The 16173-nt window shown below is 30.9% G+C and overlaps 2 non-coding genes and 1 pseudogene across 2 annotated transcripts; 2 read left to right on the plus strand and 1 right to left on the minus strand.

The window, feature by feature from the left end:
* On the minus strand, positions 1-161 carry LOC114189338. Its single transcript, XR_003605641.1, has one exon. It is a non-coding gene; the product is annotated as a U1 spliceosomal RNA (small nuclear RNA).
* A 12503-nt stretch (positions 162-12664) lies between these two features.
* On the plus strand, positions 12665-12812 carry LOC114189282 (annotated as a pseudogene).
* Positions 12813-14165: 1353 nt separating this feature from the next.
* Positions 14166-14326, plus strand: LOC114189355. The gene has a single exon (XR_003605658.1). It is a non-coding gene; the product is annotated as a U1 spliceosomal RNA (small nuclear RNA).
* The last annotated feature ends 1847 nt before the right edge of the window (positions 14327-16173 follow it).

Here is a 16173-nt window from a genome sequence, read left to right on the forward strand (position 1 = left end):
GTAGGGGTTGCGCGAACGCAGACCCCCTCTGCCACAAATTATGAAGTAGGCTCTGCCATTTGAGCAGACCTTAGAGCAGCACCCTTCCCAAGTGCAATGGAAGTCACTATCCTAGACCATGGGCCTTCTTGATCACCCATTGATCCCGTCCAGGTAAGTATGTTGCATAACCATTCACACTTTTCTTTTGTACCACAAGCTCCACACTTCTCACTACTCTTTCAATGATGTGGGACTCCAAATATCTTTGAAAACAAACCTCTCATTAACTTAATCACCTCTGCCACCAAATACATTAACATACCTTACTTCCTACTCAAGATAATAAACTATTTGAAAATACCAACTTGTAACAACAAATTATAGAGAAAATTGACCTTGCACTTGTACCATAGAATGATTAAATGATTCTTCATTTATGATACATCAGTTGCAAAGTTCAATCTTATTGTGGGATTCCAAACTTAAATATTTCAAAGCGAAATGACTGAATTTGTTGTAAAACAATTAATTACTTAACATGGCACTCTATGAAATGAGAATTTGAAAACCAACATAGACAACAAACAAAGTGCATGTCTTTCTTCTTTTTCCTACTTTTGAAGGTTATTTTTTTAATTAAATTCATAATAACGATTTTAGATTTGATTAAAAAAAAGATTTCCATGCGCTACATGAGATAAAGAAAACACTTTTTCCACGTTAAATGCAATCATTGTGTATAAACTAGACTAATTTTGAAGAATAAGAAATATTTCAAAGCTAAAAGCTAAATAATGAAAACACATAAATATACAAATTTGAAATCTTCATAACTTGTGAATTTCAACTCATGATTTGACATTTTGTTGGAACTTTACACACTTGAATACTCTCCACTTGTACCAACTTGACCATTATCTTATACATATATTACTTTGCACGAGTATAAAGCTCCTTCGATTTTTATAAATAATTACAATTACAACCAAAATACATCAAGAAATTGTTATTGCCAAAAAAAAATGAATGCTGAGTTGATGAGAAATAACAAGTGAATACTACGTTATTCATAAGATGTATGAGGAAACAAGGTTATATAATTACACACTTGTATACTCTCCACCTGTACCAACTTGACCATTTTCTTATACATATGTTACTTTGCACGTGTACAAAACTCCTTTGATTTTTATAAATAATTACAATTACAACCAAAATACATCAAAAAATTGTTATTGCCAAAAAAATAATGAATGTTGAGTTGGTGAGAAATAATAAGTGAATACTACATTATTCATAAGATGTAGGAGGAAACAAGGTATTTTGATGCCTGCATGGTTTCACATATTTTTAAAAATCATAAGTTTTTTAGAGGCTAAAACCAAGGTACTAGTAGTGACTAGTTTCATAGACGTAAAGTTCTTTTGACAAGAATTGTGGTATCTACAGAACTTTTACGCTTTCTACTTGTAGAAAAATGGATCTAGGTACTCTAAAATGATCCATTCAACTTAGAGAGTAAAATCAATAATGTTAATAGTTGATACTACATTCATATTCGCATACATAATTTTCTCATTAGTGAATGAAATGGCTTATATCATTTTACTCACTTTAGATGAATTAGATCCTAGTAAAATATTTTGATACACTGAAACTAATGTAGTAATAAGTGGAATTCATTTTCATACTAGTCCCATGCGTTGTCTCCAATGTGTTTTATACATTATTATTTTTGTTGGATTTTTCAAATGCATGCATTATCCTTATTCATGAAAAACTTTGCCAAGGATAAATATTGTTAACAAGGGTAAGGGAAAAAAACACATTTTCTTTTTCTTTTCTAAGAACTTATTTCACATCAATTTATTTTAGAATGATGTTAGTTTTGTGCATTTTGAAAATGATGTCAGAAAAAATAGAATTGTTTGGAAGATCATTTCCTACTCATGGAACTTCAGTTAGGTGTAAAAACTAATTAATAAGAAGGTATATAACAAAGGTGTTGTTTGTTGCCCCATAGAAGGCTAAAAAGATTATGGACTAATGGATTTTTTTTGTATTTAATGATGATAAATTGCCACCCTTGAATCTCAAATATAATTCTAGTCCTTATGATAATATCAAGTTATTTACCCTTTTATTTAGAAATAATGCATCCATTAATGAAGCTATTATACTTTTTCCAATACAAAACTAAGAGACAAGATAAAATTAAGGTGATTTTTATTTTTTATTTATATTAAATATTTTTCTTTGTATTTTGTATTATTGGTAGATGTAAAAGAGAGAAATAAAAGAAACATATATATAAACAAGACAAAGAAACATGACAGTTGTAGGACTAAAGCCTAAATCTAGCGCCTTAAACCACTCAACCAAATTGTCCTTTGATATTGAGAATTAGGCTTGTAAATTTTATATTTTATTTACTTTTAAACATAACAAAATAATTTGCACTTACTTTATTAAGGAAGAAAATAAAGAGACTATGAATAAATTAGATTACATGATATTAAATAGGATAAGTTTTTCGCAATGGTTCAATTTAAGTGAGATATTATCCAAATTGGCAAGTTTTGAAAAAAATTATGTACATGACTGAGTCTTGCTTATATGGCATGACTTATAACTCCTCAAATTGAAGTTGTGTTTAGTCAAACACAACTCCCGTGTGTTGTCATCGTGTTCACGACAAGACATTGAGAAATACATCTTTTGAAAATAAGAATGGAGTTGTCACCATAATTTATCAAGAAAAACTACAAAAAAACTACATAAAAAGTGGTATCCGACAATAGATTTAGGTTTGTTCTAAGATGGTCCCTTTTAGTTGTTAAAATATTTTTTTCTCCAAAAATCAAACAATTTTTTTTTATATATTTTTTATTAAAAAAATATTTATATGGATCTAACAAGGATTGAATTTGCTCCAACTTAGTCTTGTTCACAATAAGAAATAAGAGTTATGTAGTTCTTTATTAAAAAACAACTATTTTGTGGTTGTTGATATTTTTAAAATTTGGAGTCTTTTCTATTTTTTGAAATTTTAATATTTTTTTATAATTCACATTGTAATACCCCTTTCGAGTTGTCACATGTAGAGATGGCAAATAAACCCGTCTCTATGGGTATTTTCCGAACCCGTTCCCGTTTTGACGGAAAATTCTTGCATTGACTGGTTATGGATATGGGTATGGAGAATCCCTGACTTTTTCAATTGAGTATGGGGATGGGTATGGGGATGTACATATCCCCGCCATAATACTTGTCCCCGTCGTATCTCCGTCTCCGTTTAAATTATTAAAATATTCATAATTAATTAAGTAACCATATATATATACTTTCTATTTTTTATTTTTTCTAATTATTTGGTTTGTCATGAAACTCATTCGCATCTCCAATACATTTTTCATTATTTCTCAAACATTAAGTATGTATGTTGATATTTGAAATGTTTTCTTAGATCTCTAAGGTATTTTTTATCTTACCATACCCTTAATTGTACAATTGTTTTCTTTTGTGTGATTTCTTTCAATAGTCTCTCAAATTATTTCTAAGACACACATTTGATAATTTTTTAATATTTTTATTTGTTGTTTATTTTCATCATGTACAATATCATTTCGATATATTTTATCTAATTATTTTTTATTTTTTAACTCATTATCAATCATACTGTATTTTTTCACTATAATTGTATAAATAACTTTTATTTATTACAATATAAAAATTTAATGTAATTTCCGTGAATATTTTTTTATCACCATCCAACATACATTGAAGTTCAAAAGATACAATATCTATGTCAAAATTTTATTATTATGTTTATTATTTGTTCTTTGCATCATTTTGATCAAGTGATGTATTATAACTTTTATTAGTGTATAAAAAAGAGATTCATTAGAATTTTAAAAATTGAAGTAAAACAAAATTTAAAATATATTTTAATTTGAATTTTTTTTCCTTTCATATTTTTAAATTTTATCAACTTTGTTTCATTAATGTTTGCATTTTGGAAATTTAATAAATGTTTTGATTTTCATGAAATTTTATTTGATACTCTAATATAAAATGTAAACAATTATAATTTATTTAAAACTATTTGATATTGAAGAAACAATTATCCTCTAATAATGAATATTTGATAATATTATGTTTCCTTTACCATAATTTTTTATTATTTTATAAAAATTAATTAAAATTAATATTGGAGTAGTAGGAAAACGGGTATGGGCATGGGTACGAGATTATACTCGTTACCCGGTGGGGATGGGGATGGGAAAAAAGTTTGACACCCGTTGGGTTTGGGGATGGGGATGGCTATGAATTTTTCTACGGGGATGGGTATGAGATAGCGAAACCCGTCCCCGCCCCGCCCCGTTGCCATCCCTAGTCACGTGTAAATTGTTTTCTCCTTTCAAACCAACGAAAATACTATGATACCATTCTATAAATAGGAACTTAATAAATACATGTCCCAGTTCATTCAAATAAAACCTCACAAATACCAAAAAAATCTATAAAGGTTCCTATTACAATTCTTTTAAAACACAAAAATTCAAAGGAAAATTCAACATAAAAGAAATCCATTTTTTTCAAAAGCTTTCAAAAATTCCCAATGTTCTCCTCAACACGTATCCTCACACCTATGCATTTGTACCAACATCTATGACAACATTTTCTCCCGTATAACACTCATATTATACGATCATCGCACAAACACAACAATGCAATGCAACTCACCTCATGATCACAAACGTGTTACATAAATTTAACCAAGTCATATTACTACCAAGTAATATCAATCAAATCATATTACCACCCACTAATATCAATCTAGTATGTCATTCTCTTATATCTATCCAATATCGCAACCGTAGATTTTTGGTGGATTTCTTATGAGACATATTGTTTAAAAGTTTCACTTAGTAAAAAGTTAACATTTTCACAATTTTCTCAAAAAGTAATCTCAAAAAGAAACAACACGCATCAAATTGGTCTAGAAACATCTTCCTATTTTTTGCCGGAGCCATTGCGATCCAGTGCAACGCACAACGTTGGCCACCATAAACACCACCTGCACGGAGAGCACATCAGTTCCACACCATTCTTGCAACCTCACGGACCAACAATCACCATTGCAGTAGCAGCACCTCCATGCATCTTCATTTTGAAACTCCTTCCGCGTTCACAACACACCAACTCGTCGGAGCAGCCATTGCAACAACTGATGCATTATCTTTTCCATTGCAGCAACCATGGATGCAGTTTCGTGAAACACTAGTGCAACACTCCAAAACGCAGATCCAGTTTCGGGAACAACGACCATGATAGCCGTTGTCGACCTCCATTGATGAACCTTCGACAGCAACCATAACTCACGAAATTACATCTATAAAATTGCAACAGTCCGTGAGCCGGCCACCATCGGATCTACAACAGCTAGTCACACTGCTCTCTATTCCACCATCGCAACCATGCACACCTTCGTTTAAGCAGAAAATGCAAAACCTGCACGAGCCCCTAGACCAGCACACGAACACGAGTTTGACACAGGGAAATCGCGCTGCAACAATCTTTGTAGTCCAAATCAGATCTGGAAAACGTGAACCAAGCTTCACGCACCTGCACCAGCGTTTTTGCATCGTTCCTCCAGTGCCTCCAAGCATGAACAGTAACGACCATAATTCATTCTGCGGCAGAAACCCTAAGGGAGGAGAGAGAAAGCTTCATTTGAGAGAAAGAGAGGAATGCCACGTGTCAGCTTCTCAATGGATAGTCAAAGAGTCAAATATGGTCAAACAGTCAACTCTGGGCAAATTCTGATCAAAGTTCATCAAACAAGAGGGGTTTAAGTACAAATGTTGATATTTTTGGATGTCTCTGCAAATTTGGACTCTCAGATCTCAAAATGGTTGATTTAGAAAACTAATACAAATATTAGTTGGTGATAATTTATCATATATCTTTAAGCAATTAATTTATTTAATTATATTAGATATTGATATTATCAACCAACTATATTTGTCAAATAGTCTATATCTCTCCAAATATCTTTGAATATTTATCTTTATCTTTATTTTAAAAGATATTTGAGAGATTTTAGCAACAGAAAAGTCCAGTCCAAGTCCTATATAAAGAGACTAAGGGGGAAGCAGAGAAAAAAAGCTCGAGACTTTGGAGTTTAGGAACCCTTAGGGGGGCCTAATTTCGTTTCCTTTCTTTCTTTTTCTCTCTATTCTTCTTCTATTTTTGTTTTACTTTTGCATTCCATGGAAGGCTAAACTTCTTGGGTTGATTCCATTATAATTTCTTTATTGGATTGTGAGGTTAGATCAATTAATTTGTTTGTTCTTTTGATTCTTGTTGAGATTTATTTTCATCTATGTCTTTTGGTTCTTAATTTAGTAAAAGTAATGAATTTTACATTGTAGCAAGTTAGCACGGTGTTAAATCTACATAACATAACAATCGTATGAGTCCAAGGGTTTTTAAATTTTAATTGAGAAGTTACTTTGATTAAAGGTGAAAACTTAGATTAGATATAAGAGGTAAAAGAATAGACATGATTAGGATTAGTAATATTTAATTGAGAAGTTACTTTGGTTAAATTTACTAAGATTAATCTACAAAGTTCTTGCTTTTGATTGATAAGTTACTTTTGTTAAAAGTAAGGACACCAACAAATTAATTGAGAAGTTACATTGATTAATGTGAAGTTTTCAACAAGAAATCAATAACAATAATCTTTAGGAAACTAATCATGAATCCTATTTTGAAAAAGCAGTGGAATCGACCTATTTTTCTTTTCTATTATTTTCATCTTATTTTATCTTTTTATCTTTATCTTTCATATTTTTATTATTTTATTTGACTAACTCTTTTGTATAGTTTTATAAGAACTGATTTGTTAAAAATCAATTCTGTGTTCGTTGGTAGACGACTTTGGGTTACTTTACCCTTTCTATTTTGTTGACTACTTTCTTAACAATACTGAAGTTGTTATAGATAGTATTAATTTGATCGCTTGATGACTGTGTTATCAGTTGGGTGCATATTGGGTTAAGATTTTTAGTTCCTTACAACATGAATGGTTCGTATTAAACCAAGTATTGATAGGATATAAATGCATGAATCCTTGTGTAAAAATATATGTGCTTGATTCTTAGAACTTGTGGAATGTGTATTGAGTTTTGGTATATGTATCAACATGTGTAAGGTGAGTAGGTTCATTAGAACCTATTCTGGAGTGCCAAGAACTAGTAGCATTGACGTTATTGGTGTGGCGCTTGGCGGCACAGGGTAAGCTGCTAGGCGATAGTGGGTGCAAGTAAGCTTTGGGAGAAACACAACGCCAAGCGGTTTGGGACCAATTTTCGCCTAGCAACTCGAGTGATGCGCCAGGCAGTTTTGGGTGGAGAGTTGGATTGCGAGGAGTATTCTACACAGCTTTAAATGGAGGTTTTGATGTGATGCTTTGTTGGGGGCCTAGTTACGAGTGCAACTTCTATTGGGGTAACACGTGGCCACTCGAGGTTGTAGCCTGGTGGTTTTGAAAGTCCAATGGAGTGTGCGAGATCGTGGCTCGTACGGATGGGTTCCGGAAGATTGCCTTCCTCAGTGTTAGCTGATGAGTTGGTAGTCATGGGACAAATACAAATTGTTGTTCGTATTGCGGAACTCCACTTCGTGTCGCGGATCGTGGTCGTGGCAAATTTATTCCCATGTGTGGACTATTAGGTGGTGGTTTGTAGTCAAAGGGACGAGTAGACACTCGTGGCAGCAAAGATCGATCAATGTAATCATCAAAGGGTGTAGAATCAAGATGTGTCCAAGGGAAGTTTTTGAAGTCGAGGATTAAGGATTGTGGCTTGTGAGTCTTAGGAAAAGCAACGCCCTTACCGGGTTTTGTGTGAACAGGTAAGAGTTGTGCTCCTTCTGGGTTTTGGTGAGCACGCAAGGGCGGTTGCTTGTAAGTCCTAAGGAAAGTAATACTCTTACTAGGGTTTTGGTGAACAAGCAAGGGTTGTTGCTTGTTTTTCCACGAGGCGTTGGTGCGCAAGGGGAGAAATTCTCTTCCAATAGGTGTTAGGGCGTAGGAAAGGAAACTAGTTGGTTGTGAGGGGATGGTGTATTATGTGGTGAGACTTGGGAGTATTAGATGTATTTGGAATAATGAATGATTATTTATCATATTGTGTAGTGTACTTTTATTCTATTAAGCTCACATTGTCTGCTTGTGTTTGACGATGATCGTGTAATGAGTAGATGATGTTGCAGGTGTTGTTGGTGAAGCATAGATTGGAGAGGGGCTAGCTTGGGGAAAAGCCTTTATGATGTTTTCTTGTTTTATGGATTTTGAACATTTTGTAAACCTTTATCTTACCAGACTCGAAATTTGTAATCAACAATTATAGTTTGTTGATTTTGGTTTGTTGCGGTATAATAAATGTCAAACTTTCTCGCGTTTTGGAAAATGAATTATCATAAATGCGATTTTATACTTATTTCCTATTTTAATTATTTAAATTAGTATATCCGATAGGGATGTTATAGTGGATGCAATGTATGTTTTCTATTGTTGCTCTTATTGGTTGATCGAAATGTTGATATTCTAAAGTGGTGGTGATGAACACATTTTTTATGGACTATTATTGGGTGTAATGGAAGGAAATTTTGTTACGTGGTTTTGCACGGTTGGGTTTTGGGAAAAATAATGATAATGGGATTGTGAAATGGAATTTTAGTGAATGATGAGTTATATTATTGGATAACGATTCTCAAGGGACGCTCAATGGTTGTGACGTTGGTTCTATACATTTTGCAATTTTTCTATTCATGATAAATACAGGAAATTATAATGCAAGATTAAATTTTGAGTTTTTGGATTAATGGTCAGTTTGGGTTTAGAGTTAATAATTATGAGTGGAATATCCAATGGAAATATATTTTTAGGTACTAAATTGTGACTATATGTTAATTGTTGATGTTTTTTTTTATATGATCAATGGAATGATGTTATAAGGGTATAAGAAGTGGTTTCGGGTTGCTATTCTCTATGGAAAATTTATAGTTTTGCTGTTTGGGTTAAATAATTACATGCTGAATTGTTAATATTAAGTGGTGAGAATAATTTTGATTTAATAAGAGAATGCTCATTAAGTGAATATAAGGTAAGTGACTCCAATGTTAAGAGGATTACAGGTGCAGTGTATTTTTTTCTCCTTATTATTTGAACTCTGAAGGTTGTATCAATTTTAATGAATAAGCACATAGAATTTGACCTTTTGAATATGGGAATGATTCTATGCTCAATTAATTTGATGGTGGGATGATCAAAATTTTTGTTGTGTATTCTAGAGAATTGGTTGTATTGAAACATGATCATTTTAATATGCCAAAACGTTATTTTCCGTATTCAAGCAAGTGTGTATTTTTCTAGTCTACACAATTTTGGTAAAATTGAGTTTTTTGGTTCGTTAACCATTGGATTGAGCTAAAATTGTGACATTTGATCAGTAACACGTTGTTCTTTCATTTGACCGTTGTGATAGTGGTAAGATATAAGAGAATGACATACTAGATCGATATTACTTGGGGCTAATATAATTTGATTGATATTACTTGGTGGTAATATGACTTGGTTAAATTTATGTAACACGTTTGTGATCATGACGTGAGTTGCATTGCATTGTTGTGTTTGTGCGATGATCATATAATGTGAATGTTATACGGGAGCAAATGTTGTCATAGATGTTGGTGCAAATGCATAGGTGTGAGGAGATGTGCTAAGGAGAACTTTGGGATTTTTTTAAAGCTTTTGAAAAAAAATGGATTTCTTTTATGTTGAAATTTCCTTTGAATTTTTGTGGTTTAAAAGAATTGTAATAGGAACCTTTATAGATGTTTTTGGTATTTGTGAGGTTTTATTTGAATGAACTTGGACAAGTATTTATGAAGTTCCTATTTATAGAATGGTATCATAGTATTTTCATTGGTTTGAAAAGATAAAAAAATTTACACGTGACAACTCGAAAGGGGTATTACAGCGCGAATTATAAATAATTATTAAAATTTCAAAAAATAGAAAAGACTTCAAATTTTAAAAATATCAACAACCACAAAATAGTTGTTTTTTAATAAAGAACTACATAACTCTTATTTCTTATTGTGAACAAGACTAAGTTGGAGCAAATTCAATCCTTGTCAGATCCACATAAATATTTTTTTTTAATAAAAAATATAAAAACAGTTTGTTTGATTTTTGGAGAAAAAAATATTTTAACAACTAAAAGGGACCATCTTAGAACAAACCTAATCTATTGTTGGATACCACTTTTTGTGTAGTTTTCTCGTAGTTTTTCTTGATAAATTATGGTGACAACTCCATTCTTGTTTTCAAAAGATGTATTTCTTACTGTCTTGTCGTGAACACGATGACAACACACGGGAGTTATGTTTGACTAAACACAACTTCAATTTGAGGATTTATAAGTCATGCCATGCAAGCAAGACTCAGTCATGTACATAATTTTTTTCAAAACTTGCAATTTGGATAATATCTCACTTAAATTGCACAATTGCGAAAAAGTTGTCCCTTTTAATATCATGTAATCTAATTTATTCATAGTCTCTTTATTTTCTTCCTTAATAAAGTAAGTGCAAATTATTTTGTTATGTTAAAAAGTAAATAAAGTATAACATTTACAAGCCCAATTGTCAATATCAAAGGATAGTTTGGCTTAGTGGTCTAAGGTGCCTTGATTTAGGCTCTAGTCCAAAAGTGTGTGGGTTCAAATCCTACAGCTGTCATGGTTTTTTTTCTTTGATGACCCTATATGCATCCCCATTTCATTTATGGTATATATATATATATATATATATATATATATATATATATATATATATATATATATATATATATATATATATATATATATATATATTTCTTTTATTTCTCTCTTTTACATCTACCAATAATAGAAAATGCAAAGAAAAATATTTAATATAAATAAAAAATATAAATCACCTTAATTTTATCTTGTCTCTTAGTTTTGTATTGAAAAAAGTATAATAGCTTCATTAATGAATGCATTACTTCTAAATAAAAGGGTAAGTAATATGATTATCATAAGGACTAGGAATTATATTTAAGATTCAAGGGTGGCAGTTTATAATCATTAAATACAAAAAAAAATCCATTAGTCCATAATCTTTTTAGCCTTCTATGGGGCAACAAACAACACATTTGTTATATACCTTCTTATTAATTAGTTTTTACACCTAACTGAAGTTCCACGAGTAGGAAACGAGCTTCCAAACAATTCCATTTTTTCTGACATCATTTTCAAAATGCACAAAACTAACATCATTCTAAAATAAATTGATGTGAAATAAGTGCTTAGAAAAGAAAAGGAAAAAGTGTTTTTTTCCCTTACCCTTGTTAAGAATATTTATCCTTGGCAGAGTTTTTCATGAATAAGGATAATGCATGCATTTGTCAAATCAAACAAAAATAATAATGTATACAACACATTAGAGACAACCCATGGGACTAGAATGAGAATGAATTCCACTTATTACTACATTAGTTTCAGTGTATCAAAATATTGTACTAGGATATAATTCACCTAAAGTGAGTAAAATGATATAAGTCATTTCAATCAGTAATGAGAAATTTATGTATATGAATATGAATGCAATATCAACTATTAACATTATTGATTTTACTCTCTAAGTTGAATGGATCATTTTAGAGGATCTAGATCCATTTTACTACAAGTAGAAAGCAAGTAAAATTTTTGAAGATACCACAATTCTTGTCACAAGAACTTTACGTCTATGAAACTAGTCACTACTAGTACCTTTGTTTTAGCCTCTCAAAAACTTACGATTTTCAAAAATATGTGAAACCATGCAAGCATCAAAATACCTTGTTTCCTCCTACATCTTATGAATAATGTAGTATTCACTTGTTATTTCTCACCAACTCAACATTCATTATTTTTTTGGCAATAACAATTTCTTGATGTATTTTGGTTGTAATTGTAATTCTTTATAAAAATCAAAGGAGGTTTGTACTCGTGCAAAGTAACATATGTATAAGAAAATGGTCAAGTTGGTACAGGTGGGAAGTATATAAGTGTGTAATTATATACTATTTTTTCCTCCTACATCGTATGAATAATGTAGTATTCACTTATTATTTCTCACAAACTCAACATTCATTATTTTTTTGGCAATAACAATTTCTTGATGTATTTTGGTTGTAATTGTAATTCTTTATAAAAGTCAAAGGAGCTTTGTACTCGTGCAAAGTAACATATGTATAAGAAAATGGTCAAGTTGGTACAGGTGGGAAGTATACAAGTGTGTAATTATATACTATTTTTTCCTCCTACATCGTATGAATAATGTAGTATTCACTTGTTATTTCTCACCAACTCAGCATTCATTATTTTTTTGGCAATAACAATTTCTTGATGTGTTTTAGTTGTAATTGTAATTCTTTATAAAAATCAAAGGAGCTTTATACTCGTGCAAAGTAACATATGTATAAGAAAATGGTCAAGTTGGTACAAGTGGAGAGTATACAAGTGTGTAAAGTCCCACATTCTTTAGGGTATATTAAGTAATGAAAATCAAGAGATATAAAAAAAAGTGTATACATAGGTGCAACATACTTACCTGGACTAAGATAGTTACTTTCATTGCACTCTTAAGGTATATTGCCTTGAGGTCTGCTAAAATGGTAGAGCCTACTACCAAAATGGTAGAGCCTACATCATAATTTGTGGTAGTGGAGTTTGTGTTCGCGCAACTCCTTCATTGTAGCTCAACATTTTCCATAAAAACTAAAGCAAGTGACATTACTATACACTTTAATTTACATTATAATGTCTAGATATTGTCTATCATCTATTTCAAAAGAACTTTGGTGACAATGAATAGAGAAAATAAAATATAGTGTGTGAATTTCAAATAAATGGTCTATCTTCTAATCTATTAGAGTAAAATGAAAGTATGCATTGAAATAAATGTATAATTAATTTGTTACTAAGTGATTATCTTTTAATAACATAGATTTTGATTCATTTATTACCGATTTTATAAATAGATTTTTATTGACCTTTTAGTTTCGAGTTTATTGTATGTAAGTAATCAATATAGACAACATCATTAAAATTTAGGTTCAGGTTGAATAAATATCCACTTAACTTTTTGAAGTTAGTTACTGAAATAGTTATATGAATTTGTTTAAAGGTATATACAAGAACAAAAAGAACATTAATATATTTTTGGGATATATTCATTATTTTTAAATATCTAACTAACGATATAACTTTTTTATCACATTATATTATCTACAATAGATATATTCTTCTCTTATTGTTTATTTAGCCTTTTGCTCTTGTGTCTGTATCTTATACTCGGTACATGTTCTTTTTGGTTTGATTGGTGGAGTACCAAACATTATATATAAGAGGACACTTATAAGTTTTGCAACAAAATGTCAAATGCTGAGTTGAAATCCACAAGTTATGAAGATTTAAAAGTTTTATATTCATGTGTTTTCATTATTTAGATTTTAGCTTTGAAATAGTTCTATTCTTCAAAATTAGTCTAGTTTATACATAATGATTGCATTTAACCTGGAAAAATTATTTTCTTTATCTCATGTAACACATGGAAATCTATTTTTTTTAATCAAATTTGAAATAGTTATTATGAATTTAATTAAAAAATTAACCTTCAAAAGCAAAAGAAAGAAGAAAGACATGCACTTTGTATGTTGTCTATGTTGGTTTCAAATTCTCATTTCATAGAGTAACATGTTAAGTAATTAATTGTTTTACAACAAATTTAGTCATTTCTCTTTGAAATATTTAAGTTTGTAATCCCATGATAAGATTGCACTTTGCAGCTAATGTATCCTAAATGAAGAATCATTTAATCATTCTATGGTACAAGTGCAAGGTCAATTTTCTCTTTTGTTGTTACAAGTTGGTATTTTCAAATAGTTTATTATCTTAAGCATGAAGCAAGGTATGTTAATGTATTTGGTGACATAGGTGATGAGAGATTTGTTTTCAAAGATATTTGGAGTCCCACATCACTAAAAGAGTAGTGAGAAGTGTGGAGCTTGTGGTACATAAGAAAAATGTGGATGGTTATGCAACATACTTACCTGGACGGGATCATTGGGTGATCAAGAAGGCTCATGGTCTAGGACAATGACTTCCATTGCACTTGGAAAGGGTGCTGCTCTAAGGTCTGTCCAAGTGGCAGAGCCTACGTCATAATTTGTGGCAGAAGGGGTCTGCGTTCACGCGACCCCTACATTTCGGTCATAAGTTTTGTTTTGTTTGTGAAATTTAGGTTTATTCAGGTTTATCTATGATCTTAAGTGTTGTGTTGTTTGTGTAGTTTATGTTTTCCAACAGTCTTTTAAGTTCTTCTCTAGTATAAATCTCTGTTTGTGTTGGTTCAGCATAAATCTCCGTTTAATAGTACCTATCTGATTATCTGATTTAACTGTTCATATTAAAGGTTGAAGGTTAATTTATTGTAGTATTCACATTGAGTTATTATTTTTTATTTTTTTATAGTTTCTATATTTTATTAGGTAAATTTTGTTCAATTATTAAAATCCAAAAACATTAAACCTTACAATCAGAATGAATACGAGGAAGTGAAAAATCTTTCTACAACAAAAAAAAATCTATGCTAGACAAGTATTTTAGGGAAAATCTATTCACCACCTTTAGTTCTGTACTGGACCCCTACAACACTTTTGTTATCCTGTTCAAGAAGAGATGTCACAGTGCCCTACTCCATTCGTACATTGAACAGTAAACAAACCAAACAATATTATCAGGCAAAAAAGAACATTGCAAACAATAATTTCAATTAAAAATTAGTAATTTTTTAGGCTTATTTTCTTGCCCTATAAATAATTTTAATAATTAAATTAACAATCAAAATATATTAAGGACTACAATTGCAGAGCAGCAACTTTTTCTCTCATCATCTATATAAAACGTCCATCATGGAAGCTCCTGCCAGCCACTTCAGCATGAAACTTCTCCAAAGGATAAGGCAGCTTAGTTTTTTTCCCATCCATGAAAAGAACATATCCTAACACCCTTTGTGCATCAATTTGATCAACAATGTCTGACAAAGGATACACACAGCACATGGAAATATGAGAATGGTATCTCAACAAGCTTAATTCCACCACACTTAAACATAAGCAAATTTCGGCACATAATACATAAAAAATTAAGAAACATACGCTTAATTCCAGCACACTTTAACAAATTGTAAGAGAATATGAATAAAATGAATATTTAGCACAAGGCACACAAAGCGAAAGGCGCATAGCAGTCTTCAAACATGGTAATATTTATAAGTTTCATTTTAATGTAATGTGAGTGGCAATTGGGAATTTGCGCATGTATAAAACTAGTCTGTCTACCCATGCAACGCACAGAGTTTTTTTAGATGTAATATTTTTTGTAATAGCAATAGGTTTTTGGATATTTAATAATCTATATGATGAGAATCTAATGTTTTTAAAAGATGTTGAAGTGTATAAATAGAATAAATCAATTTAGAATGTAATTAAAGTGGCATGTGAAGTTAATATTTTATTTCATTTTATGTTTTTTTGTCTATTCTATTATCTTCAACAACCAACAACAAAAATATGACTAATACACTAAATGCTAATAAAGGTAAATCTGTATTTGTAATCAGGAGCTGTTCTGGAATTTCAACCATGCACTCACCATTCTCATTTAGATCCATTTTTCCGTCTCCAATCTTCAATATCCAATCAGAAAATTCTTGGATCTCATTGGCTGTTTGAGTATTTGATGTAGTACTTAATCTCATGTTCTTGGACAATTTTAGCACTTTACAACAATTCCATAACTCTGAATAGTTTATTGCTAATTTGATGATACCAAACCTAGATCCTTTCTTGATAACTGGTAGAATTTGTCTAAAGTCACCTCCCAACACAACTGCTTTGCCACCAAATGGTTTGTCATTATTGGCATCATCAACATTTCACATAATATCTCTTAGTGTTTTATCAAATGCCTCAAAGCACATTCTATTCATCATTGGTGCTTCATCCCAGATAATCAAACTGGTTGCCATAAGAAGTTTTGCTCTAAGACT

Source organism: Vigna unguiculata, chromosome 6 (genome assembly GCF_004118075.2).
Source record: "Vigna unguiculata cultivar IT97K-499-35 chromosome 6, ASM411807v1, whole genome shotgun sequence".
Classification (NCBI taxonomy): domain Eukaryota; kingdom Viridiplantae; phylum Streptophyta; class Magnoliopsida; order Fabales; family Fabaceae; genus Vigna; species Vigna unguiculata.